At 50.0% G+C, this 25,092-nt stretch overlaps 1 protein-coding gene across 7 annotated transcripts in view; it reads left to right on the forward strand.

The window, feature by feature from the left end:
• The window catches only part of HIVEP3 (HIVEP zinc finger 3), a 258,580-nt gene that overhangs the window by 173,436 nt on the left and 60,052 nt on the right, over positions 1-25,092 (forward strand). Inside the window, exon 5 of one of the 7 annotated variants that reach the window (XM_033080617.2) lies at positions 20,934-20,998. The exons of 5 other annotated variants lie outside the window; for them this stretch is intronic. The gene's annotated coding sequence lies outside the window, so the exon portion shown is untranslated. Of the gene's footprint in view, positions 1-20,933; positions 20,999-23,528; positions 23,555-25,092 lie in introns of those variants that run through there. One more of the 7 variants, XM_033080622.2, reaches the window with a different exon arrangement.

The raw sequence follows: 25,092 nt of genomic DNA on the forward strand, positions 1-25,092 counted from the left end.
GGCTTCAGCTGCACTGCAGGAATGGGGCATTTGGGGTTCTGTCAGGCTGCCCAGGATTCCCTGGCCTTGCACTTGGCAGCCTGGGATCACAAGTGCTGCTCAGTAAATTTGTTTAGCTCGGAACTGGCAGTGGGGAAAGGAGCAGAGGGGCAATTTTGGCCTAGTTCTGACCTGGCTTGCTGTGCATTTCAGGAATAGCTGCCTCAAAGGCAGCAAAAACAGCTAAAAAAGGAGAATTGTTACCAAGGAAAAAGGGTGCCAGAGGCTGAGGCTGAGCAGAGGGGAATTGGTTTTATTTGCAAGGGGTCAGACTCTTTAAAATGGTGTTTCTTTCATTCATCTTCATTAAGGAAATGACACTCAGAGCGAAAATGAAACACCCCAGGGAAATCAAACCCCTCCAAAAGTGCAGGAGATCTGCCCAGAGCTACAGTGCAGCCCTTTGGGATGAGTTTATTCATTGCATTGCTTGTGGGGAAGGAAATGAGACCATCCCCATCTCTGGCAGGGCCCAAGGCCAGGCTGGACAGGGCTGGGAGCACTGGGACAGTGGGAGGTGTCCCATGGCAGGGGTGGGGTGGGATTTAAGGTCCCTTCCACCCCAAACCATTCCAGGATTCTGGGATTCAATGATTCAATAATTCAGTGATGCAATGATTCTGTGATTCAGTAATTCAGTGATTCCATGATTCCATGATTCAATAATTCTGTGATTCAACGATTCAATAATTAAGTGGTTCCATAATTCCATGATTCGATGATTCCATGATTCTATAATTCTCTTGTTCTATGATTCAACGATTTAATAATTCAGTGGATCCAGGATTTAATGATTCCATGATTCTAGGATTCTATAATTCCATGACTCTATAATTCCGTGATTGTATAATTCTGTGATTCTGCAATTCAATGATTCAATAATTCAGTGATTCCATGATTCAATAATTCAATAATTCAGTGGTTTCATGATTCCATGATTCTAGGATTCAATAATTCTGTGATTCAATAATTCAGTGATTCCATTATTCTAGGATTCTGTAATTCCAAGATTCTCTAATTCCATGATTCTATAATCCTGTGATTCTATAATTCTGTGATTCTATAATCTTGCACAGCAGGCAAGAAACTGAAACCTGTGAAAGATTGGGGAAAACCCCAGTGTCACCTGTTTGTGCTGGAATAATGCTCCATTTAGTTCAGCAGGGACATCAGTGGTGACTTTTGTCCCCCTGGCTCTGCTTCTTTGGGGTTGGACGGGGCAAGCCCTGGTAGCAAAGGGTTAATCCCACATAATCACCCCATTCTCCTGGGAGAGGAACTTTCCTGGGGGGAGAGCTGGGGCTGTGTGTGCCAGCAGGGGCTGTGCAGTGGAGATAAATGGGAATAAATGGGAATAAACACCCTGCAAGGGAGAAGGGCCCTCACTGAGCATTGTGCTCATCCTGCCAGGGCTGGGGAGCCTCCTCCTGCTGCAGCTCAGAAAAACATCTGTGTTACCCTCAGGCCTCTGAGCTGCTGGGGAGGTCTGGAGCTGCTCCTGCTGTGGGTCCTTGCTCTGAGTGCCTCCCAAAACAGTGACCTCTGCTCAGTGTGCCAGGCACGTGGAGCTGCCACCAACCCTGCAGCTGCCAAGCTTCCAAAGTGCCCTGCAGATCCCACAAGGCAGCAGGACAAGCTCCTTGCCAGCCCTCCTTGCTATCCCACCTTGCCAGCCCCCAAAGCCAGATCCAGTGGGGCTGGGCTTTGAGTCCTGGGCTTTGTGTGTTCTGATCACAGACCCAGGGCTGGTCAAGGGAGGGGATTGTGCTGCTCTGCTCTGCTCTGCTCTGGGCTGGGCTGGGGTGGCCTCTCCCCAGTGCTGGGGACAGTTCTGGGTATGAGAAAGGTGTTCAGGAAGTGTCCAGATGTGGGACAATAGGATGGAGAGGGTCTGGAAGAGCAGCGGAGGGCACTTGGAGTGTCCAGGTGGAGCAGAGAGATCAGGGATCTGCAGCTCCTCCCGAGGGGCAGCTCCCATCTCTGCTCCCTGGGACAGGGAAGGGCTGGAGCTGGGCCAGGGCAGGCTCAGGCTGGAGATCAGGGAAAGGTTCTTCCCTCCCCCAGAGGGTGCTGGCACTGCCCAGGCTCCCCAGGGAATGGGCACGGCCCCGAGGCTGCCAGAGCTCCAGGGATGGACAGGGGGGATTTCTGGGCTTCAAGAGCTGCACTGGATCATCCAGTATTTTAAAAAAATCTTGGTACTCCAGAACAAAAATTACAAATTTTGCCATTGGCAGCCAGCCAGATGTGGCTACAGGAATATGAAATACTTTGCAAAGAATAGAGATTTTTTTTGTATTTTTTTTTTCTTTGACCTTCAGCACTGTGGGCCCTCCGTGACCAGGGAAAATTGAGCTGGTTTCTGGTTTCTGACCATGGCTGCTCATCCAAACCCAGTGCAGAGTGTTACAGCTGACCTGTGCACACCACAGACCCAGCTGCAGCCAGAGGCTTTGTGTGACATGCAGAGAAGTCTGACTGAAAAGGAGCAGGCTTCTAAGAATTCCCCATGGTTTGGTTTGTGCAAGGCTAAAATGCAGGATGTGTTTTTCCTACCCCAAACAGATCTCCAGCCGCAATTGTAGGTGAATTACAACAGGGATTGCTGGGTTTAGGGAGGGCCCACAGAGATTTTGGGGTTTGGGAGTTGGGGTGTTTCTCCTCGAAGAGCAAAACCAACAACAACAATAAAAACATCTGGTATTGAATTGTAGAGGGGTCTGGGCAGTGAAACCAGACAAAAAAAAAAAAAAAAGGGGAACAGAATCTTAGCAGAGACGAAATCAATCACTGGAACATCTTCACCAAGAGCTGCTGCTTCTGCCACATTTGTAGTGTTTAAATCAAGAATATTTTCTATTTTCACGGGAGAAATTGAAATTTAAGGACGAGTCCTGAGCCAGATGCAGAAATGCCTGGGGGGGTTTGCAGCCTGGGTTTAGCAGGTCAGGCTTAGTCAGGCCCTGTGCTGGATCATGGGCTCAGTGTCCAAGGATCTCTGTGGGGTTGTGGCACCACTTTTTGAATCACCAATCTTTTCATGTTCCTGGAAATGCTGATTCCAAAACATCAAGGGCCTTGACTGCAGCAGAGTTGTTTTGCTGAAATTCCCTCTCTGCAGTGCCCCATAAATACAAGCATCAGTGTTGTCCAGATAAAACCAGAGTTATCTCTGAGTCTGGGGCTGAGAGAGGAGCTCCCAAGATAAAAGCTGGGCTGATTTCACTCCAGTTCATTGCTGATGGGATTTTGAGAAGCTTCAGGAGGCTCCTGCACAGCTCACAAAGCAAAAGCTGAGACCTGCAGGGATTCCATGGGTTATTCTGCCCCCTGGGCAAACAACCTCTTGTGCCATGATCCTTTTTAATTTAATGCATTTTGGGTGATTATTTTTATAGTTTGGAGCGCCTTCCCCTAAACCCCAGGTGTGGGTGTAAGACTGGCACATTGCTAGGGGAAGGAATGGGATCTTCCAAACTGACTTTTAGGAGAGAAAACAAAAACCATACCCAAAAGGGACCAAAAACCCTTGAAAAATAAAAACGTTATAGGCTCACAGAATGGTTTAGGCAGGAAGGGACTTAAAGTCCATGGGCAGAGACGTTCCATGAGACCAGGCTGCTCATGTTGGGCATTTCTCTCTTTTTGGGTGTGAGGGCAGAGTTCTGCTCATCTTCCCAAGCACCCTCCCTGTGCCACCAGAGCAGGGCCATATTTGCAGTTGTCCTGTCCAGGGCTGAGCTCAGAAGGCTCAGAGAGGAAAACCCTACAAAGCTTTTGGGAAGTCAAGGCTGTAATTTCAGAGAGCTCCTCTGCCGTGACCCGAGCGCTCGGGTTCACGCGGTGGGTGTGGGGTGGGCAGCTCAGGAGGGCTCTGGGGTTTCCTGCAGCCCCAGGGATGATTCAGCACCTTGCAGGCAGCTCAGCTCGCTCTTTTGGGGTGTGTGAGCACCATCCTTGCAGCAGCACCTCGGTGCTGAGCCCTGCAAGGTGCGGGTGATGGAACAGCACACGGAGCTCCTGCGGGGCTGCCAGGCAAACTCCTGGGTGGCCCTGCCAGGTGCTGAGGGGCTGCAGCACTCCTGGGGGAATCTGAGCCACCCTCAAGCTGGGTTTTGTGCAGGATTTCCGAGCCCTGGCTGCTGTCAGAGGTGTGGGACCACATCCTGCCCGCAGCGCGGAGCCTCGGGCAGAGGAGGAGACAATGACTGAGCGTGCAGAGACACCCGGGAGCTCCTGCCCTTCTCAGCATCCCCCGGAGCTCAGCTCCTGCTGGCCTCATCCTCCCAGCCCCCTCTGGCTGCTCACCAGCTGGCCACTGGCTGGCCACTTGGTGATCACCCACTGGTCATTGTTTGGTCACTGATTGGTTACTGGTTGGTCACTGGTCACTGGCTGGTCACTGATTGGTCACTTGGTGATTGCCCACTGGTCATTGTTTGGTCACTGGCTGATCACTGTCTGGTCACGGTTTGGTCACTGGTTGGTCATTGGTTGGTCACTCGTTGGACACTGGCTGGTCACAGGCTGGCCACTGGCTGGCCACTGGCTGGTCACTTGGTGATTGCCCACTGGTCATTGTTTGGTCACTGACTGGTCACTGTCTGGTCATGGTTTGGTCACTGGTTGGTCATTGGTTGGTCACTCATTGGTCACTCGTTGGACACTGGCTGGTCACAGGTTGGCCACTGGCTGGCCACTTGGTGATCGCCCACTGGTCATTGTTTGGTTGCTGATTGGTCACTGGCTGGTTGCTGTTTGGTCACTGGTTGGTCACTCATTGGACACTGGCTGGTCACTGGTTGGTCACTGTTTTGTCACTGGCTGGTCACTGATTGGTCACCAGTTGGTCACTGTCTGGTCACCAGTTGATCTCTAGTTGGTCACTGGTTGATCACCCACTGGTTACTGTCTGGTCACTGTTTGGTCACTGGTTGATCACCCACTGGTCATTCTCTGGTCACTGGTTGGTCACTGACTGGTCACTGTTTGGTTACTGGTTGGTCACTGTTTGGTCACTGGTTAGTCATTTGTTGGACACTGGCTGGTCACTGATTGGTCACTGGTTGGTCACAGGTTGATCACTGTCTGGTCATGGTTTGGTAACTGGTTGGTCATTGGTTGGTCACTCATTGGACACTGGCTGGTCACAGGTTGGACACTGGTTGGACACTGGTTGGTCATTGATTGGTCACCAGTTGTTCACTGTCTGGTCACCAGTTGATCTCTGGTTGGTCACTGGTTGATCACCCACTGGTTACTGTCTGGTCACTGTTTGGTTACTGGTTGATCACCCAGTGGTCACTGACTGGTCACTGACTGGTCACTGGTTGGTCACTGATTGGTCACTGGTTGATCACCCACTGGTTACTGTCTGGTAACTGTTTGGTCACTCTCTGGTCATGGTTGGTCACTGGTTGGTCACTCTCTAGTCACTCTCTGGTCATGGTTGGTCACTGGTTGGTCACTCTCTGGTCACTCTCTGGTCACTGGTTGGTCACTCTCTGGCCGTGGTTGGTCACTGACTGGTCACTTTCTGGTCACTCTCTGGTCACTGTTTGATCACTCCCTGGTCACTCTGGTCACTGGTTGTTTCCTGCCTGGCCCTGGTCACAGCTGCCATTTCCCTGCCCATGGCTGCAGCTGCTCAGGTGCCTCTCCTGTGCCATTGCTCCGTTTCAAGCCCTGAGCTCTCCTCCAGCCCTGCCCTGCTCTGAGATCTCCCAGTTCCCCCCTTGGAGCCTTCAGGGGCACTCAGGGACTGACCCCCCACCTGCCCTGGGCCTGTCCCTGCTGTGTCCTCGCTGGGACAGAAATGTCCTGCTCAGCTGCTGTGCACACCCCAACCCTCAGCTCTGTGCAAAACCCCAGCCCTGAGCTCTGCCCCGTGCCTGTCAGGGCCTGCAGCCCTCCTTTATTGGATGCTCAGGCATCAAGCAGGAATGCTGGCCCCTGGAGAGGGGTTTTTTGTGCTTTTATTATTTTTTTTTTTAACCTTTCCTAAAGAGGCTGGAGGCAATTTCAGACTTGCCTCGTGTCCAAACATTGCTTTGCCCACGGAGGGAGAGGCTGAGGTTTTGTTACAGCACAGGATGGACTGAACAGGGAATTGTCCCTCCCTGGCCCCCAAGCCAGCTCGTTTGGGATCACAGAGGGGTCTCTGCTCTGGTTTGCAGCAGCCCCTTGAAGAAGGAGTCGCTGGTTAAAGGTTCAGGGCTCTGCTTGGTAAATGGTATTTGGGGAAAAAAATCTTGTTCTGCTCTGAGATACACCAGGAAAAACCCATTGGGAATCCAGCTGTGAGGATTCCTGGATTTCATCAAGGAATCCGAGCAAAAATTCAAAAACTCCTCGTGGTATTTCTCACACTGACCTGACACAGTGAGAGGGGGCTGAGGATCCACTTTGCCAGCAGTTGATGGTTTAAATGTTTTTATTTGGTTTGTTTATTTATTGTTTTTAAAGCAGCCACCTAATCTCAAGTTCAAGTGGCTGCTTGTGATCTTTGACTGCAGAACTTCTTTATTGCATTGAAATAATGATTTTTTTGATGATGTCTCAGCTGTTCCATCAGAGATTTCATCCTCAGGAGGGTTTTTGAAGCATTCTTCCTCTCAGGGCTCTGTAGAGCAGGACAATTTTTGGATCAGTAGCTGAGTACATGAGTAATTTCTGGCTTTGGGTTCTCTGCAGGTTTCAAATCTGGGTTTTTTGTTTTGGTTTGGTTTTTTTTCCCAATTTATTAGGAAAAAGTAACATAGATTTAAATAAATAAAACAGACTGGATGTGTTAAGGAAAATATTTGTCCTTTTTTTCATTACAAACACATTTAAATTCTTTTAAAAATACCTCAAAATCAATGTTTTGAAGCCTATTTTTTATTGAGCCCCATGCTATGTTGAAGGAATGTGATCTCAGATTTCCTGGATGTCTATCCACAGGGATATATATCCACTGTCTTTGCTAGGGATGGCTTTAAAAAAATATATTATTTTCCTTGAAATCTTTAATATTCGACCTGCAGATCATTTCCTTGATGCCATTCCAGCTCCAAGGCCTGATGAGCTTGGCTGGGAAGTGTTTTCAAGGTAGTTTTGGTGAGCTGGTGTCTAATTAAACAGAAGCTCACACTTTATCTCATTAGAGATGTGATAACAAATGTGCACAGTGCTGGCTGATTGCTGGAAATGAATTCTCTGCCTCTGGAACGGTTAGGAAAGGGAATTTGGTGTCACTGGATGGTCTTTTTCTCCTGGTCTGCGTGAGGATGGCACTTTGCTCCTGGTCTGGATTTATTGGGATGATTTCTCTGGTGCTTTGTTCCTGGTTTGGATTTATTGGGATGATTTCTCTGGCGCTTTGTTCCTGGTTTGGATTTATTGGGATGATTTCTCTGGTGCTTTGTTCCTGGTTTGGATTTATTGGGATGATTTCTCTGACACTTTGCTCCTGGTTTGGATTTGTTGGGATGATTTCTCTGACATTTTGCTCCTGGTTTGGATTTATTGGGATGATTTCTCTGATGCTTTGCTCCAGCTCAGGATTTATTGGGATGATTTCTCTGTCCCTGGGTGTGACAGCAGCAGATGCAGCTGGAATCCTGCCAGGAGGCACAGAGTGGAGCTGGGATTGGTTTTTTTTTTTGATGCAGGGGAGCTTATGGGACACAGCTTTTGACCTCTGTGGTGACTCTTGGGATCACCTCTTAATTTGCCATATGCAGGTGCCTTCACCAGTAAATATGAACGACAAAAGGCACCAAAATTGAGTTGGTTCTCATGAATCCTGTGGCTGCCCCATCCTGGAAGGTCCCAGGCCAGCTTGGAAACAGCCTGGGGGAGCAGAAGGTGTCCCTGGGGGCTGGGATGAACTTCAAGGTCCCCCCAGCCCAAACCATTCCATGGTTCCATGTCCAGGTAAAGATCCAGCAAACACAAATCTCCCATGAGCTCTTCCCTGGCGTGCTCCAGTGGCCCCAAATGAAGATCACATTCCCATAGGGTGGGAATGGGCTGAGGCTGGGGGTCTCTCCTGGGGCAAATCCTCCTGCTCAGCCTTCACCCCACCCCCTGTGACCTCACTTGTGTGGCTTTGTGCTGAGCTCTGCTCCCATTTGGAGCCCTCAAACCCCTACAGGGATAAAGGGAAAGAAAACGTCAGAAGTGGCACTGCCTGAAGAAATGGAGCAAGGAAAAGGCAGCACCTGCACTCCTGAGTTTTCAACTGGCATTTAAATCTTGGATTGGCTGTTCCATCCCAGGCACAGGCAGGAACCTCCAGGTTCTTACTCTGAAATAGAATTGTTCCATTAATGATTGTTCTCTGTCCTGCAGCTCTGCTGGAGGCTCAGGAGATTTGTCCCAGAGCTCTTCCCCATCCAAACCACCTCAGGTGTCCCAAACAGCCACCCCAATCCACTGGAAGCAGAGGATGCTGGAAGAAATATTTGGCCAAGCCCATCCCTGTGTAGGAGCCAGGAAAGGGGAATTGCTGAGGGATGCAATGGGATGGAAAGGGTGGAGACTCTCTGGTGTGGAGGAGATCCTGTCTGGGGTTCTGAGGATGTGGAAAATCCTGCTCTGGGTTCTGTCCCATGCCCCCAGGCAGTGCTGGTGCTGTGGATTCCTGAGGAACAGGTTTATGAGGGGAAAAACCAGAAGAGAGGGACATGCAGCCAATGGGGTCCCTAGATAAATATTTGCCTTCATCTACAAGAAGGATCTGTTAAGAAGAGGCCAATCACCTGGAAATGACCCAAAACACGTCCTGGTGCTCGTTAAGCCCTGCCTGTTTCCCTGGCACAAGGTGGATTTTTGTGTGAGCAGACAAGGCAGTTCTGTGGAGCCTGTGATGACAAGGGAGCAAACACTGCCCAGACTTGACTCTGCTCTCCCTGCAAAGCTCCCGACATTCCCTCCAAACTCAGTCATGCTTTCTCTCCCTTTCCTGTTAAACAAATGCATATCTTGATTTAGAGTTGTTTGTGCTGTCTGTGTGCACTCCAGAGCTCCAAAACGTGAGCTTTTCCTCCCTGGCTCTGGTGTGGGGAACATCTGGATCTTCCAGGGGGGACAGGTCTTCCCTTCCCAGCTGTCTGAAATTGGGATCTGGCTAGAATTGCCTAGAGTTGAGATTTGGAATTGTTCATCAGAATTGCACATGGAAGAGTGTGTGTGCACAGACAACTGCAGGATAAAAACATAGGTGTATAAATAAATGTATGTAATATAGAAATATCCACAGTATCCTTTGGAAATGAGGGGTTTGGGAAGGAAAAACTGCAGAGAAAGGAAAGGGAAAGGGAAAGGAAAACTTCGTGCAGCTGGTTCTGTGCTTCCTAGTGAATCCTTTTCCAGCAGCTCCACCTTGCCTGGGAAAATATTTACCTGGAGAAAAGCTGTGTTAATTAACCCAGCTCCCCCCCAAGTTCTCTGCCACAGAATACAGCAAAGGCTTTATGGGGCTGAGGGTGGCACTGGGGACAGGCAGGGACTTGCTCACTGTGTCTCATTCCTATTTCTGCCTTTGTCACCACTTCTGTTATGTGACAAAATGTAAATGAATTTCAAGATATGTTCCCCACGAGGCTCTGGAAAAGGGAGATTTCCAGCCTGGAGAAAGGATCAGAAACTCTGGGTTTGCCTGTGGGGAATAAAAGGATCATTTATTTCTCTTTCTGCCTTTCTTTTCATTGAGGATAAGGAAAACCCCCATTGCCTTTTGGTCCTGAATCAGATGGGAAAGTTTCCTTGTTGAATTTCTGCTAAGATTCCAATTATTTTTTTCATTTAAACAGAGCTCTTTCAGCATCTTCTTTGTATATTTAACTAAATAAGATACAGGCTGCCACAACACAACACAACACAACACTGTGTGTTGTTGCTGTGTCCAGAAAGTGGAAAATCTGATTTATTTTGATTTTCAAGGGCTGCACACGTGTGCAGGAGTTAATGAGCAAGAAATTCCCAAGAAAAAAATGCTTTTGCACCATCCTAATTGAGGGATTTATCCTATATTTGTATTTTTACAGTACTTTATGTCCTTTAGAGCACCTAGGAACTTGATTAACACAAAGCTGGAATTCTGAAGCTGGAATTCTGTTCATGGAGAGAGGGCAGCCTTGTGTTGTACTGCAGGGCAGCAGGGAAGGAAAAATTCCTGCCCAGCAGGGTGGGAATTGCAGGCTGGGGTCGCCCAGAAGATTTTATGGCATCCTTAGTGTCTGTCCACTGATTTCAATCCCAAATTTCTGGGGAAAATTTCCCATCCTGGGATTCCTGATGTGGCTGCTCCTGGTGGGTAGGGCTGGATCCCCCTCCAGACTTCCCAGGAAAATATCAAAATATTCCAGATGCTGATGTGGCTGGTGAGATCATAGGATCTGGAATTACAGAATCATGGAATGGTTTGGGTGGGAAGGGACCTTGAATCTCATTTAGTTCCAGGGACACCTCCCACTGTCCCAGGTGCTCCCAGCCTGGCCTTGGGCACTGCCAGGGATCCAGGGGCAGCCACAGCTGCTCTGGCAATTCCAGCCCACCCTTCCCCACCCTCCCAGGAGTATTTTCCCAAGATCCCACCTAAATCTCTGCTGTGTAGTTTAAAGCCCCTGGTCCTGTCCCTCTCTGCCCCTTAGGAAGGTGATTCCCCCTTCCTGAGCCCTTCCTGCACCTCAGATGTCCCTGCAGCCTTCTCCTCTGCAGATCCTTTGGCTCTGCCTGTCCCAGGTTATAACTCAGCCCTTTATCACCTCAGTCCCTCTTTTCTTTGCTCGAGGGCACAGAAGAAAGCCCAGCAGGGGTGAAGCTGTCCGTGTTTGCTGCAGGGCTGTGTGTGAGTGCTGCAGGAGCTGAGGAGCAGCAGGCAGGAGCCTCTGGGGTTGTGTCCCTGTGCCTCTGGCTCTGGCACTCCTGGGCATGTCCCATGTGAGGCTCCTCATTCTCCTGGCTGCCTTTGCAACACCTCTCAGCTCCACCAGTGCCTGGCATTTAAATTCTGGAAGGACACAGCCGTTGGCACATCCCTGGCTCTGCTAAAGACCTGTGAATTCACTTTGTTTTTGGAGGTTACAAAATCCCATCGATATTTTGTGATTTTTTTTTTAAGTGTGAACCAGAAAATATTAGAAGGAAAAATCCCACCCTCAGTAAGTGCTTGTGGAGCTGGCAGAAGGAAGCAGCAGAGCTGTGCCAGGGGTTTGGCACAGGGATGAACCCGTGGGTGGGCTCTGGCCCAGGTCCCCTCTGTGCCATCCAGGGAAGGGGGAGATGCTGCCAGCAGCAGAGCCTTGGCTCAGCCAGGGGCTGCTCTTTTCCAGCTCCTTTGGGCTGTGCTTCCCTGGAGCTGCTGCTGTCAGGGCACCTTTGCCAACAGCAGCAGCTCCAGGAAGCCGTGGGTGTGTCAGGATGGGGAATGGGGTGGATCTGAACCATCCTGGTGTCCTCAGGGATCAGATCAAAATCCCTCTGGAGCACAGGTCCTGTGTGCAGCCACTTGCACCACTTAGAGAAAAGACATTTTCCAGCCCTGATGTGTGTCTGGAGGGCAGAAAGTTCCCCTCCCCTGTGATCTTCTACAGATAAATCCATCAGGAAAATATCAACTGGTTGAAGAAAAGGGTATCAGTTTGGGGTCTGAGTGGGGTTCCCTGTCTCCAGGCAGAGCTCAGAGCCCCTTGCAGGGCCTGAAGGGGCTCCAGGAGAGCTGCAGAGGGACTGGGGACAAGGCAGGGAGGGACAGGACCCAGGGAATGGCTCCCACTGCCACAGGGCAGGGCTGGATGGGATCTTGGCAAGGAATTGTTCCCTGGCAGGGTGGGCAGGGGCTGCCATGGAATTGCCAGAGCAGCTGTGGCTGCCCCTGGATCCCTGGCAGTGCCCAAGGCCAGGCTGGACATTGGGACAGTGGCAGGTGTCCCTGGGGTGGCACTGGATGGGATTTCAGGTCCCTTCCCACCCAAACCATTCCAGGATTCTGTGCCCCAGTGTCCCATCCCAGGAGGAAGAGAAGCAGCCTGGATGAGGGTTTGGGCTGGAATTCAGCACAGGGATGAAGCTGATGCAGCTCCCAGTGGAGAAGTTGTTTTTAGGGAGATATTTCCTGCAAGCATTTCTACTCCTCCCTTCTGCATCCAAAGCAAACTGGCAGCTTTTTGTGATGTCAGCTGGAAGGATCCTTTCAGTGAGGCTGTACAATAATCTTAGAATTGGTTTTAATTCCATTCTGTTTAAGTCTCATTGCACTTTGCTTAATTGCTGCTGCTTTGTCGTTAACGAGACAAAGAGCAGTTTGTGTAAGAGTAAAATTGTGGAGGAGCAGAGCTGGAATTTGCATGTTAAAAGTTTCCTTTTTATTGTTTTCATTGCCTTCCAATCCCTCATTTGTTTTTGTTCAGTCCCACAAAGCTGCTGTGCCCTGCAGGTGACATCCCTGGCCTGATGTGCATCCTTAGGGAAAGCTCCTCTGGATCGTGGCCCAGGAAGGTTCAGGGCAGGACCAGCCCTGCTCACCCATGGATGGAGGCAGAGCCTCCCTGCCCTGGCCCTTTCAGTGCTGGGCATCTCTGCAGTCAGCCAAACGTGTCCCTTTCTGATGGTATTTGCAAAACACACCAAAATTCCTCATTTTTCCCATTATGGATTGGCTCCAGCTCCCACAGCAACCAACGGTCAGGAAAGCAGGGGCTGAGCCAAACAGTGCAGCCAGCAACCCAGGGCACTTCTTGGGGCTTGTTGATTTTCTTAGGTTTTTTGTTTATTTCCCAGTTATTTTCTTTTTTTGTGAATCCTGAGGGGATTGCTACTCTCAGGCAGCCCCTGGAATGCCAAATAAACGGGGAAGGAAATGGTTTTAATTCAGCTGGAGGGCGTCATGCAGGAACCTTGGGAAAAGCTGCTCCTCCCTGGTGTTCCCCGCTGTGGAGAGCCAGCAAAGGCTGAGTTACTACCAGCTGAAAAGGGCACATTTGCAACTTTATTGCAGAGCTTTCCCTGTATCCGTGTTGGAACAAGCTTCCCAGGGAAGTGGTGGAATCACATCCCTGCAAGTGCTCAGAAAATGAGTGGCAATGTGGTTTGGGATTGGATTAAGGCTAGACTTATCCTGGAGAGCTTTTCCAGCTTTAATGATTCAATGTTTCTGTGGAAATCCTGCAGGAGTTACGTGGGCTGGCGTGGGGTCTGGATCCTGAGTGCTCAAGTCCGTGTGGATAAAGTGCTGGGGATATCCTGGGAATGGGATTGACTCGGTATTGCCACAGCCCCGAGGGCCCTGCTGCTGCCTCCTGGCTGTCCCCCAGCTCTGCTCTGGGTGCCATCCCACCGCTGTGGCTGCAGCTCTCCTGCTGCTCCAGGAATTGTTCTCCTGCATTCCAGGGCAGAGGAGGTTCCAGGTTCATGGACGGCTCAGCCCAGGTGTGTGAGCAGCACCTGGGACTGGCTGGGCTTCCTTCAGGGGAAAGGAGATCAGGAAAGGGCTGGGACAAAGCTGGTTCCACCTGCAGGGCTGCTCTGCCTGTCTGATTCTCTCCCTGAGTGCTGGAATCGCTGCTGGGCTCCTGTGCTGGGAGTTTGGGATCTCAGCTCTTGCTGGAGCCGGGATTTGTGCTGGGCTTGAAGGATGAGCTGGGCTCTGGCACATCCCAATGTCAGCTCCAGGAGCTGGGCTCTCCCTGACCAGCCAGCTCCAAACCAGGCTGGCCCCAGGGGAGAAGGGGCTGATCTGGGAATGCTGCTCATGGCAGCGCTGCTCACAGAGCCCTCCAGACTGGAGCCCAGGCAGCACCGAGTGGGTGTCTGCCAGCTGCCCCCATCTCCTTCTCAACACTTGGCAGCCTCAGTTCCACTGGGGTTTGTCTGTCCTGGCTCAGCTTCCCTTGGAGCTTTTCCCTGAGCTCCATCCCAATGCTGAAACAGGAGGAGCCTCCTGAGGGCAGGAGCAGCAGGGCAGTGCCTGGTGTGGAGTTATCTCTAGCTTCAGAGCTGCTGGGGATGCTCCAGTTCCAGAAAACTGAAGGAGCTGGGACCAGTCTCCTGAACAGAATTCCTGAATTGCAGGAGCTCCCTCCATCTAAGGGGGTGGAGTTTGGGTGTGCCCTCTGCAGAAGGGTGAGATTCACCTTGGAGCAAGATCCAACATCTCAAACTGGATAATAACTTTATAAAAATCCCTTTGTGTACCTACCAGGGTTTGGTGTGGGACATGCTCCCTGGGCTAGGTATGAATCCATTGTCTCAGTATGAAACCATGGGATGTGTTAAAATACATAGGCTGCAGGATTGTGGAAAAGGAAAAGGGAGCAGGGAGGATGGAGCCATTTCTGATTCCATGGGAATGCCAAGACATGATGGGTGAATGCATGGATTGGTGGGTGTGCATCTGTGCATTGGTGTGTGTGTATCCATGGATTGGTGTGTGTGCATCCATGGATTGGTGTGTGTGTGCATCCATGGATTGGTGTGTGTGTGTGTGTGTGTGTGCATCCATGGATTGGTGTGTGTGTGTGTACATCCATGGATTGGTGTGTGTGTGTGTGTGTGTGTGTGTATCCATGGATTGGGGTGTGTGTGCATCCATGGATTGGTGTGTGTGTACATCCATGGATTGGTGTGTGTGTGTGCATCCATGGATTGGTGTGTGTGTGTGTGTGTGTGTGTGTATCCATGGATTGGTGTGTGTGTGCATCCATGGATTGGTGTGTGTGTACATCCATGGATTGGTGTGTGTGTGTGTGTGCATCGATGGATTGGTGTGTGTGTGCATCCATGGATTGGTGTGTGTGTGTGTGCATCCATGGATTGGTGTGTGTGTGTGTGTGCATCCATGGATTGGTGTGTGTGTGTGTGTGTATCCATGGATTGGTGTGTGTGTGCATCCATGGATTGGTGTGTGTGTACATCCATGGATTGGTGTGTGTGTGTGTGCATCCATGGATTGGTGTGTGTGTGCATCCATGGATTGGTGTGTGTGTGTGTGTGTGCATCCATGGATTGGTGTGTGTGTGTGTGTGTGCATCCATGGATTGGTGTGTGTGTGCATCCATGGATTGGTGTGTGTGTGTGTACATCCATGGATTGGTGTGTGTGTGTGTGCATCCATGGATTGGTGTGTGTGTGTGCATCCATGGATTGGTGTGTGTGTGTGTGTGTGTGTGCATCCATGGATTGGTGTGTGTGTGTGTGTGCATCCATGGATTGGTGTGTGTGTGTACATCCATGGATTGGTGTGTGTGTGTGTGTGTGTACATCCATGGATTGGTGTGTGTGTGTGTGTGCATCCATGGATTGGTGTGTGTGTGTGTACATCCATGGATTGGTGTGTGTGTGTGTGCATCCATGGATTGGTGTGTGTGTGTGTGTGTGTGTACATCCATGGATTGGTGTGTGTGTGTGTGTACATCCATGGATTGGTGTGTGTGTGCATCCTTGGATTGGTGTGTGTGTGTGTGCGTCCATGGATTGGTGTGTGTGTGTGTGTGTGCATCCATGGATTGGTGTGTGTGTGTGTGCATCCTTGGATTGGTGTGTGTGTGTGTGCATCCTTGGATTGGTGTGTGTGTGTGTGCGTCCATGGATTGGTGTGTGTGTGTGTGTGTGTGCATCCATGGATTGGTGTGTGTGTGTGTGTGCATCCATGGATTGGTGTGTGTGTGTGCATCCATGGATTGGTGTGTGTGTGTGTGTGCATCCATGGATTGGTGTGTGTGTGCATCCTTGGATTGGTGTGTGTGTGTGTGCATCCATGGATTGGTGTGTGTGTGTGCGTCCAGGGATTGGTGTGTGTGTGCATCCATGGATTGGTGTGTGTGTGTGCGTCCATGGATTGGTGTGTGTGTGTGTGTGTACATCCATGGATTGGTGTGTGTGTGTGCATCCATGGATTGGTGTGTGTGTGTGTGTGTGCATCCATGGATTGGTGTGTGTGTGCATCCTTGGATTGGTGTGTGTGTGTGTGCATCCATGGATTGGTGTGTGTGTGTGTGTGTGCATCCATGGATTGGTGTGTGTGTGTGTGTGTGCATCCATGGATTGGTGTGTGTGTGCATCCTTGGATTGGTGTGTGTGTGTGTGTGTGTGTGCATCCATGGATTGGTGTGTGTGTGTGTGTACATCCATGGATTGGTGTGTGTGTGTGTGTGCATCCATGGATTGGTGTGTGTGTGTACATGGATTGGTGTGTGTGTGTGCGTCCATGGATTGGTGTGTGTGTGCATCCATGGATTGGTGTGTGTGTGTGTACATCCATGGATTGGTGTGTGTGTGTGTGTACATCCATGGATTGGTGTGTGTGTGCATCCATGGATTGGTGTGTGTGTGTGTGTGTGCATCCATGGATTGGTGTGTGTGTGTGTGTGTGTGTGTGTGTGTGTGTGCATCCATGGATTGGTGTGTGTGTGTGTGTGTGCATCCATGGATTGGTGTGTGTGTGTGTACATCCATGGATTGGTGTGTGTGTGTGTGTACATCCATGGATTGGTGTGTGTGTGTGTGTGCATCCATGGATTGGTGTGTGTGTGCATCCATGGATTGGTGTGTGTGTGTGTGCATCCATGGATTGGTGTGTGTGTTCATCCATGGATTGGTGTGTGTGTGTGTACATCCATGGATTGGTGTGTGTGTGTGTGTACATCCATGGATTGGTGTGTGTGTGTGCATCCATGGATTGGTGTGTGTGTGTGCATCCATGGATTGGTGTGTGTGTGTGTGCATCCATGGATTGGTGTGTGTGTGTGCATCCATGGATTGGTGTGTGTGTGTGTGTGTGTGCATCCATGGATTGGTGTGTGTGTGTGTGTGTGCATCCATGGATTGGTGTGTGTGTGCATCCATGGATTGGTGTGTGTGTGTGTGTGTGTGTGTGTGTGTGTGTGTACATCCATGGATTGGTGTGTGTGTGTGTGTGTGCATCCATGGATTGGTGTGTGTGTGTGTGTGTGTGTGTGTGTGTGTGTACATCCATGGATTGGTGTGTGTGTGTGTGTGCATCCATGGATTGGTGTGTGTGTGTGTACATCCATGGATTGGTGTGTGTGTGTGTGTACATCCATGGATTGGTATGTGTGTGTGTACATCCATGGATTGGTGTGTGTGTGTGTGTGCATCCATGGATTGGTGTGTGTGTGTGCGTCCATGGATTGGTGTGTGTGTGCATCCATGGATTGGTGTGTGTGTGTGTGTGTGTGTGTGTGTGTGTGTGTACATCCATGGATTGGTGTGTGTGTGTGTGTGTGCATCCATGGATTGGTGTGTGTGTGTGTGTGTGTGTGTGTGTGTGTGTACATCCATGGATTGGTGTGTGTGTGTGTGTGCATCCATGGATTGGTGTGTGTGTGTGTACATCCATGGATTGGTGTGTGTGTGTGTGTACATCCATGGATTGGTGTGTGTGTGCATCCATGGATTGGTGTGTGTGTGTGTGTGTGCATCCATGGATTGGTGTGTGTGTGTGTGTGTGTGTGTGTGTGTGTGTGTGCATCCATGGATTGGTGTGTGTGTGTGTGTGTGCATCCATGGATTGGTGTGTGTGTGTGTGTGTGTGTGTGTGTGTGTGTGCATCCATGGATTGGTGTGTGTGTGTGTGTGTGCATCCATGGATTGGTGTGTGTGTGTGTACATCCATGGATTGGTGTGTGTGTGTGTGTACATCCATGGATTGGTATGTGTGTGTGTACATCCATGGATTGGTGTGTGTGTGTGTGTGCATCCATGGATTGGTGTGTGTGTGCATCCATGGATTGGTGTGTGTGTGTGTGTGCATCCATGGATTGGTGTGTGTGTTCATCTATGGATTGGTGTGTGTGTGTGTACATCCATGGATTGGTGTGTGTGTGTGTGTACATCCATGGATTGGTGTGTGTGTGTGTGTGCATCCATGGATTGGTGTGTGTGTGTGTGTGCATCCATGGATTGGTGTGTGTGTGTGCATCCATGGATTGGTGTGTGTGTGTGTGTGTGTATCCATGGATTGGTGTGTGTGTGTGTGTGTGTGCATCCATGGATTGGTGTGTGTGTGTGTGTGTATCCATGGATTGGTGTGTGTGTGTGTGTGTGTGTATCCATGGATTGGTGTGTGTGTGTGCGTCCATGGATTGGTGTGTGTGTGTGTATCCATGGATTGGTGTGTGTGTGTGTACATCCATGGATTGGTGTGTGTGTGCATCCCTAGTTTGGTGAATCAATCAATGGATTGCTGTCTATTTATGGTGGAAAATCAGTGTTGTATCCAAGGATAGGCTCATCCAGGGAGGCTCAGTGTGTGCAATTCCCACTGACCCCTCCAAACTCCTGGCTCTGGAACCAGGGCTGTGGGACTGGCTCCTTCCCTGCTGATTCCCACTGCAATCCTGAGGCTGAGCTGGAATCACAAATTCTCTCTGAACTGCTGTTTCCCTTCCTCCTTTTTTTTTTTTAATATTTTTTCCCCCACTCCTGTGGTTTGAAATGATGCAGAAACATTCTGGGAGGTTTCTCAATCCCTGGCTTCAACCAGCAGTCTCTGCAGGGTAACACATTTCCAGGGAAAGGCAATTCCTGCCTTCCCTTTGCTGAGGGCACATTATCTTGGATGGAATCACCATGTGACCACCAGCTGCCTCCTCTCCTTGGTTTGGCAGGCCTGGAGTGGTCAGTCCTGAGGAATTCTGAAGGAATCATTAGGCAGGAGTAGTTTAAAAATATTAAATAATGACTGTTATATAGTGAGAAGGGAGTGCAGCAAGGATTTGCACTATCCCATGGAGGAGATGAGATGGGAATTCTCAGAATTCCTCACAGGTACTGGACCTAGAGGGTCATCTTAAATGTCCCTAAAAAAGTTGATTTTCTTGAATTTTGGTTGTAAGAAAACAGCATCAGTGTCCTTACAAATGTAAGAAAGGCCTGAGAAGGGCTCTGGGACAAGGGAGTGCAGTGGCAGTGCCTGCAGGAGCAGGAGCCAGGCTGCAAATCCCACGTTGGGTGATGGAAATGGTCAGCAGGAGCTGGGCTGGGGCTGGGAGGGAGCTGGGGCTGCCTGGAGGCTGAGCCAGAGCCTTGTCCTGAGTGCAGAGCTCACTGCTGGCTCCAAGGAATTCATGGAAGTGCTGATGCTTTGCTCCATCCCTGCCCTGCTGCTGCTGCTCAGGCTGCACAGGGCTTCCTGCTTCCCCCCCTTTCTAGTTTTGATGGTGATCTTTCTGGGAATATTTAGCTCTCAAATATGCAGATTTTGCAATAATTTCTCTGTTGTGACTCAAATGCTTTTCTGGAAAACCTCTTTGAAGTGATGAAATTCTTTAGATTAACCCTTTGCCTTGAATAAATGCAGAGTTGGGTTTGTTCATGTTTTCCTCAGGGCCCTTCTCTGCCTGGGAAGGTGGGAGGGAAAGCTGCTGAAACCCTGTGGGATAAAAATAAAAGTGAATAAGCACATCCTTTTAATCCTGGATTTTTTTAATGAGCAGAGAAAGTCTCCTGGCTGTCTCCCCATCTGTTTCCAGTTAAGAAGATCCCTGTTTATCTCGGTGGGTCTCTCCCTTCCTGCAGGATCCAGGGCCCCCCAGACGCTCAGTGCTGAGTCACAGCACAGCTGTGGAACAGGGAAGTGTCCCTGGCTGGAAATGGGGACTCACCCAGGCCCAGGAGAGGTGAACTTGAGTTTCACACAGGAAATGTGTAACCAAAGTGCGAATTGAACCCAAAGCTCTCCAGTTTAGCCCTGGGTTTTCTTCTCCCCTAGGTGATCCAGGGCAGCTCAGCAGATGTTGGTCAAGTCTGAGAATCCAAACATGTGAATTCCAGAATCCTGGAATGGTTTGGGTTGACAGGACCTTAAATCCCATCCCATCCCATTGATCCCATCCCATCCCATCCCATCCCATCTCATCCCATCCCATCCCATCCCATCCCATCCCACTGTCCCAGGTGCTCCCAGCCCCAGTGTCCAGCCTGGCCTTGGGCACTGCCAGGGATCCAGGGGCAGCCACAGCTGCTCTGGCAATTCCATGGCAGCCCCTGCCCACCCTGCCAGGGAACAATTCCTTGCCAAGATCCCATCCAGCCCTGCCCTGTGGCAGTGGGAGCCATTCCCTGGGTCCTGTCCCTCCCTGCCTTGTCCCCAGTCCCTCTGCAGCTCTCCTGGAGCCCCTTCAGGCCCTGGAAAGGGAATTAGGATCTCCCCAGAACCTTTTATTCAGGCTGCACATCCCCAGCTCTTCCAGCCTTTCCTCACAGGAAAGGTGTTGGGATGTGCTGGGAGGTTGTGGAAGATAAGTGTGGAGCAGGAATGATTTCCTTGAAACTAAAGGTGGTCTAAATGCAAAACTTGAGACTAAACATGAGCTTTGGAGGAAGGGCTGGGTCAGGAAGACGAATAAGTGATCCATGAGGGAGAATGGCTGGGCCAGGAGAAGGAATATCTGGTTCAGATGAGGAATACCTGATCCAGAGGAGGATAAACTGGGCCAGGAGGAGGAATATATGGTCCAGGAAAAGGAATATCTGGTTCAGATGAGGATACCTGGGCTAGGAGGAGGAATATAGAAATACCTGGGCCAGGAGTGGGAATACCTGGTCTAGGAGATGGAATACAGGAGCAGAACACCTGGTCCAGAAGGGGGAATAACCGGTCCAAGAGAAGGAATAACTGGGCCAGGAGGGGGAATGCCTTGTCCAGGAGCAGGAACACCTGTGCCAAGTGGGGGATCACTTGTGCCAGCAGGAGAAATACCCGAGGCAGGGGGAGGAGAGCCTGCAGTGCTGTGTTGTCTGAGTGCTGGTGTCACCCCAGGGAGGTGGGGCACCCCAGGGGCTCCCAGCTGTGGCACTGTTTGTGCCCTGCTGTGGTTACCTGCTGCTCCTGCTCAGGTGGAGCTGCAATATCTGCACACTCTGAGCCCAGCCTGCTCTTCCTTCCACAGCCTGAGCTCAGCCCTGGGCACACAAGAGAGAGACTCCACCACAACTCCACACTCCCCAGCCCACTGTGAGTAACCTCTGCTTTTTCCACCCTTGGAGCAGCACCTGCCTTGCTCTTTATCCACTTTATTTTGCTTTCACTTCAATTAATTTGAGTAACTTCTGCCTCGTGATTCCTCCCTGTGCTGCATTTTTATATTTCTGAGTCGAGTTACAAGAGGTGACTGCAGGGGATCTGCCCCTGCTGCTGTTTGCATTCAATCCCTCTCTTCATCAATCACTTCATTTGCTCAAAGCTAATTTGGGATCTCCCATCACCTCCAGGTAGCACCAAACTCTCCACCCTGTGCTTCTCACATCTGTTTTCATACATCTGTTTTTATCTGTTTTTGTAAGAATTGAGGAACACCATCAGCTACTGTAGAAAAAATTGTATTTGTTTTTCCCAGATGTACATCTCCAGATTGATTAATCTCTAATTATAAAGGGGTAAATGTTGGATCCTTCCACAGGCAAGGCATTTTAGTAGAACAGGAATAGGAGCTTGTGCTGTGCCTACTTCTCTCACTGGCACAAAATTTGCAAGATTTAAAGGATGTTTTTAAAATCTCAAATATTGTTGTTCATTAAATGTCTGAAATTTGACTTCACAGTTATCATGACCGATAAACAGGTGAATTTTCTAGCAGCCCACCAGACATTCCCCATAGTCCTGGCACCCCTAAAACCAGGCTAAATTTGGGTGTGTACAGAGAGGAAAATGCTGTTGTGGTTGGAAGAGTATGGAAAAGGCAGGGCTGTGACAGCTTCCCACCAATGCCACTGGAAAATCCTGATGTTATGCAGTGATGTCCCCACCTGGAGCTCAGGTGTCAGGCCCAGCATTTCTCACCCCATTCAGGAGGGGTTTCAACCCCAAATCTGGTGGGGAAGAGCTGGTGTGGGTGGGGTGAAGGTCCCAGGCACAGGGGGCTCAGCCTGAGGCATGGAACTGGCCAGCTCCTCCTCAAAGCCTCCAGGACTGGGAGGGGTTTAGGGTTGGGAGGGAGTGGTTTAGGATTGGGAGAGGTGTAGGACTGGGAGAGGTTTAGGACTGAATGAGGTTTAGGACTGGGTGAGGTTTAGGATTGGGAGAGGTTTAGGACTGGGAGAAGTTTAGGATTGGGAGAGGTTTAGGACTGGGAGAGGTTTAGGACTGGGCAAGATTTAGGATTGGGAGAGGTTTAGGGCTGGATGAGGTTTAGGACTGGGTGAGGTTTAGGACTGGGAGAGGTTTAGGATTGGATGAGATTTAGGATTGGGAGAAGTGTATGACTGGATGGGCTTTAGGATTGAGAGAGGGTTAGGACTCGGTGAGGTTTAGGATTGGGAGCGGTTTAGGACTGAATGAGGTTTAGGACTGGATGAGGTTTAGGACTGGATGAGGTTTAGCACTAGGAGAGGTTTAGGAGTGGATGAGGTTTAGGATTGGATGAGGTTTAGGATTGGGAGAGGTTTAGGATTGAGAGAGGTTTAGGACTGAATGAGGTTTAGGAGTGGATGAGGTTTAGGATTGGGTGGGGTTTACGATTGGATGAGGTTTAGGAGTGGATGAGGTTTAGGATTGGATGAGGTTTAGGATTGGGTTTGATTTAGGATTGGGGAAAAATGGGTCCTGAGGCCTCTTTGCACAAATTCATTTCAGCCATAACAAGGTGGTTCAGAATCCCCACAAGAGTGACTTTCCAGAAGAGCATTTTTCTGAGCATTTTCTCTCATGCTTTAGGGTAAAACTCTGGTCCCACAAAAGTCAGAGGGAATTCTGTCACTGATTTCTTCCAGCAGTGGGGCAGCCTTTGTTTCTGACACTGAGAATGGAATGGGAGTTTCTGGCCATGTTTGCATTTCAAGTGAGATCAAGTAAAAAATCCTGTTTGATTGAAATAAAAGCTGGAATCCCCAGTTTTAGTGCCTGTGCCCTGGGCTGGGCTGCAGACATGGGGTGGCAGCAGCTGGAAACTGTGTGCCCTATAATCCATGGGGCTTTTCCTTTGGGATTTGCTGTCATTGTCCCAGTGCCCTATAATCCATGGGGCTTTTCCTTTAGGATTTGCTGTCATTGTTCCAGTGCCATGCTCAGGATGCTGAGGGAAAGTGAGAATAGAAAGCAATCCCCCCTGTCCATCCCTGGAGCTCTGGCAGCCTCGGGGCCGTGCCCATTCCCTGGGGAGCCTGGGCAGTGCCAGCACCCTCTGGGGGAGGGAAGAACCTTTCCCTGATCTCCAGCCTGAGCCTGCCCTGGCCCAGCTCCAGCCCTTCCCTGTCCCTGTCCCTGTCCCAGGGAGCAGAGATGGGAGCTGCCCCTCGGGAGGAGCTGCAGATCCCTGAGCCCTCCCCTTTTCTTCTTCCTTCCCTCTTCATCCTCAGTGGACAAACCCTCCTGGACTTCATTTTTTTCTCCCATTTTTTGTTGCACTGTTAATTTTCCTTGGAGAAGTCTCAGCCTGGATGAACTGCATCCAGCCAGGAGAATTCTCCTTTGCCACTGGCATTCCAGGAGCCTCATTCCCAGTAATGGAATAAAGATGTCCAGAGTAGCCTGAACTGGCCCAGAATGGCCCAGCTCGCTGCTGTAGGCAGCCAGGTGTGTTTGTTTCTTGGCCTGTTCTTGAATTATTCACTTTTGTGCAGAATTCCTAAAAAATAAAAATCAGCTGGGGCCCATGTGTTCATCAGAGGAGAATGAGGATGGTCTGAACATTTGGGGTGATATTGAATTAACTCAGGGATTTTTTTTGCAAGCCTAATTATTAAACACTTAGGAATTGATATGTGGCCTGTAAGAGAAAATTCAGTATTATAATGTTGTTCAGGTTGAGTTGGGAGTTCTTAAATGTGAATATTTGAGCTTGTGGCAGCTCACTCTGCTCTTGCTGAAAAAAATCCCTGTGTAAGTCCACTTCTACCCAGTTAATGTTCTCTGTCCCTGCTTAAATCCAATTCTCCCAAGTTAAAAAGCTCTTTGTGTCACGAGTGGGGCAAACCCCATCAAAGTGTGCAGAAATCAAGGTGATAAATCAGCTCCACGAGTGTCTTTGATCTTGAATAAATGCTGAGCTCAAAGTCTAGTCCAGACCATGGCCAGGGTTAGTCAGCACTGAGGGCTCTCTGAAAAGGGGTTTCAAAATGTAATTAAATCCTTCTCACAGCAATGAGCCTGACTTCCTCAGCAAGTCAGGGCAGGAGCAGGTGCTCTGCAGCTCCTGGGAAGTCTGAAGCTGGTGCTGGAAAGGAGCAGGACCTGGATTTGAGGAAAAGAAAGGTGAAGTTCAAGGCTAGGAGTGATTTTGTGTCATCTCCCTGAGATGTGGTGTCAAGAGAAGCCACTTGTCCAGTCAGGAAAAAAATGACATCTCAGTGTCCCTGAACTGAGCCCCTTATGGGGATCCACTGTCCCTGCTGGGTCCCTGCCTGTCTCCATGAGGGAGATGTGTCCAAGGACTTGCACCCCACATTTGGCCATCTGAGGTGACAGTTTTCATAGAGCTTGTGGAGTCTGGCTGCTCACGATGTGTCCCGGTGTCATTGGACTCTGCCAAGTTCAGCTAAATCCCCTCAAACTCCATGTCCCTTCTCTCATTGAGTCCACAGGGCTGTGGGAGTGAATGGGGAATCCCTGGAGGACTTTGTGGTTTCTCCTGCTGGCAGTTCACCCTTCAGGAGGAAGCTGGGCCATGCCTGAGCACAAATCTCAGTGCCCTGCTCCTTCCTGCTCTGCTGGACTTGCGCTTCAGCCCCATCCCCGGGGAGCACAGGGCTTGGAGCAATCTCCTCTAATTAATGCGGTGTAATCCTGTCCTAGCAAGGCACAGCACCTCAGGGCAGGCAGAAAGAAGGACAAGAATTCATTTGTCACTGTAAATCACCCCTATCAATTAGCTTCATTTAAAAACCGCCACCCTTCTTTTCCTTCAGAGCGTGGCACCCATCTCCCACTCCACCTGTGGCAGACCCTGGCTGATTCCAGCACAGTCAGTGCAGTCCCAGTGCAGTTCCCTCCTGGACTGTCCCATCATCAGCTGTGTTTGCTCACCAGGGTGGTTAAAAGGTTTCAGAGGTCCCATCCACACTCGTTTCAAGGGGCTTTCCCTTTAGAAACAACCCATGATGACACCCCACACT

This window comes from Catharus ustulatus, chromosome 26, assembly GCF_009819885.2.
Source record: "Catharus ustulatus isolate bCatUst1 chromosome 26, bCatUst1.pri.v2, whole genome shotgun sequence".
Classification (NCBI taxonomy): domain Eukaryota; kingdom Metazoa; phylum Chordata; class Aves; order Passeriformes; family Turdidae; genus Catharus; species Catharus ustulatus.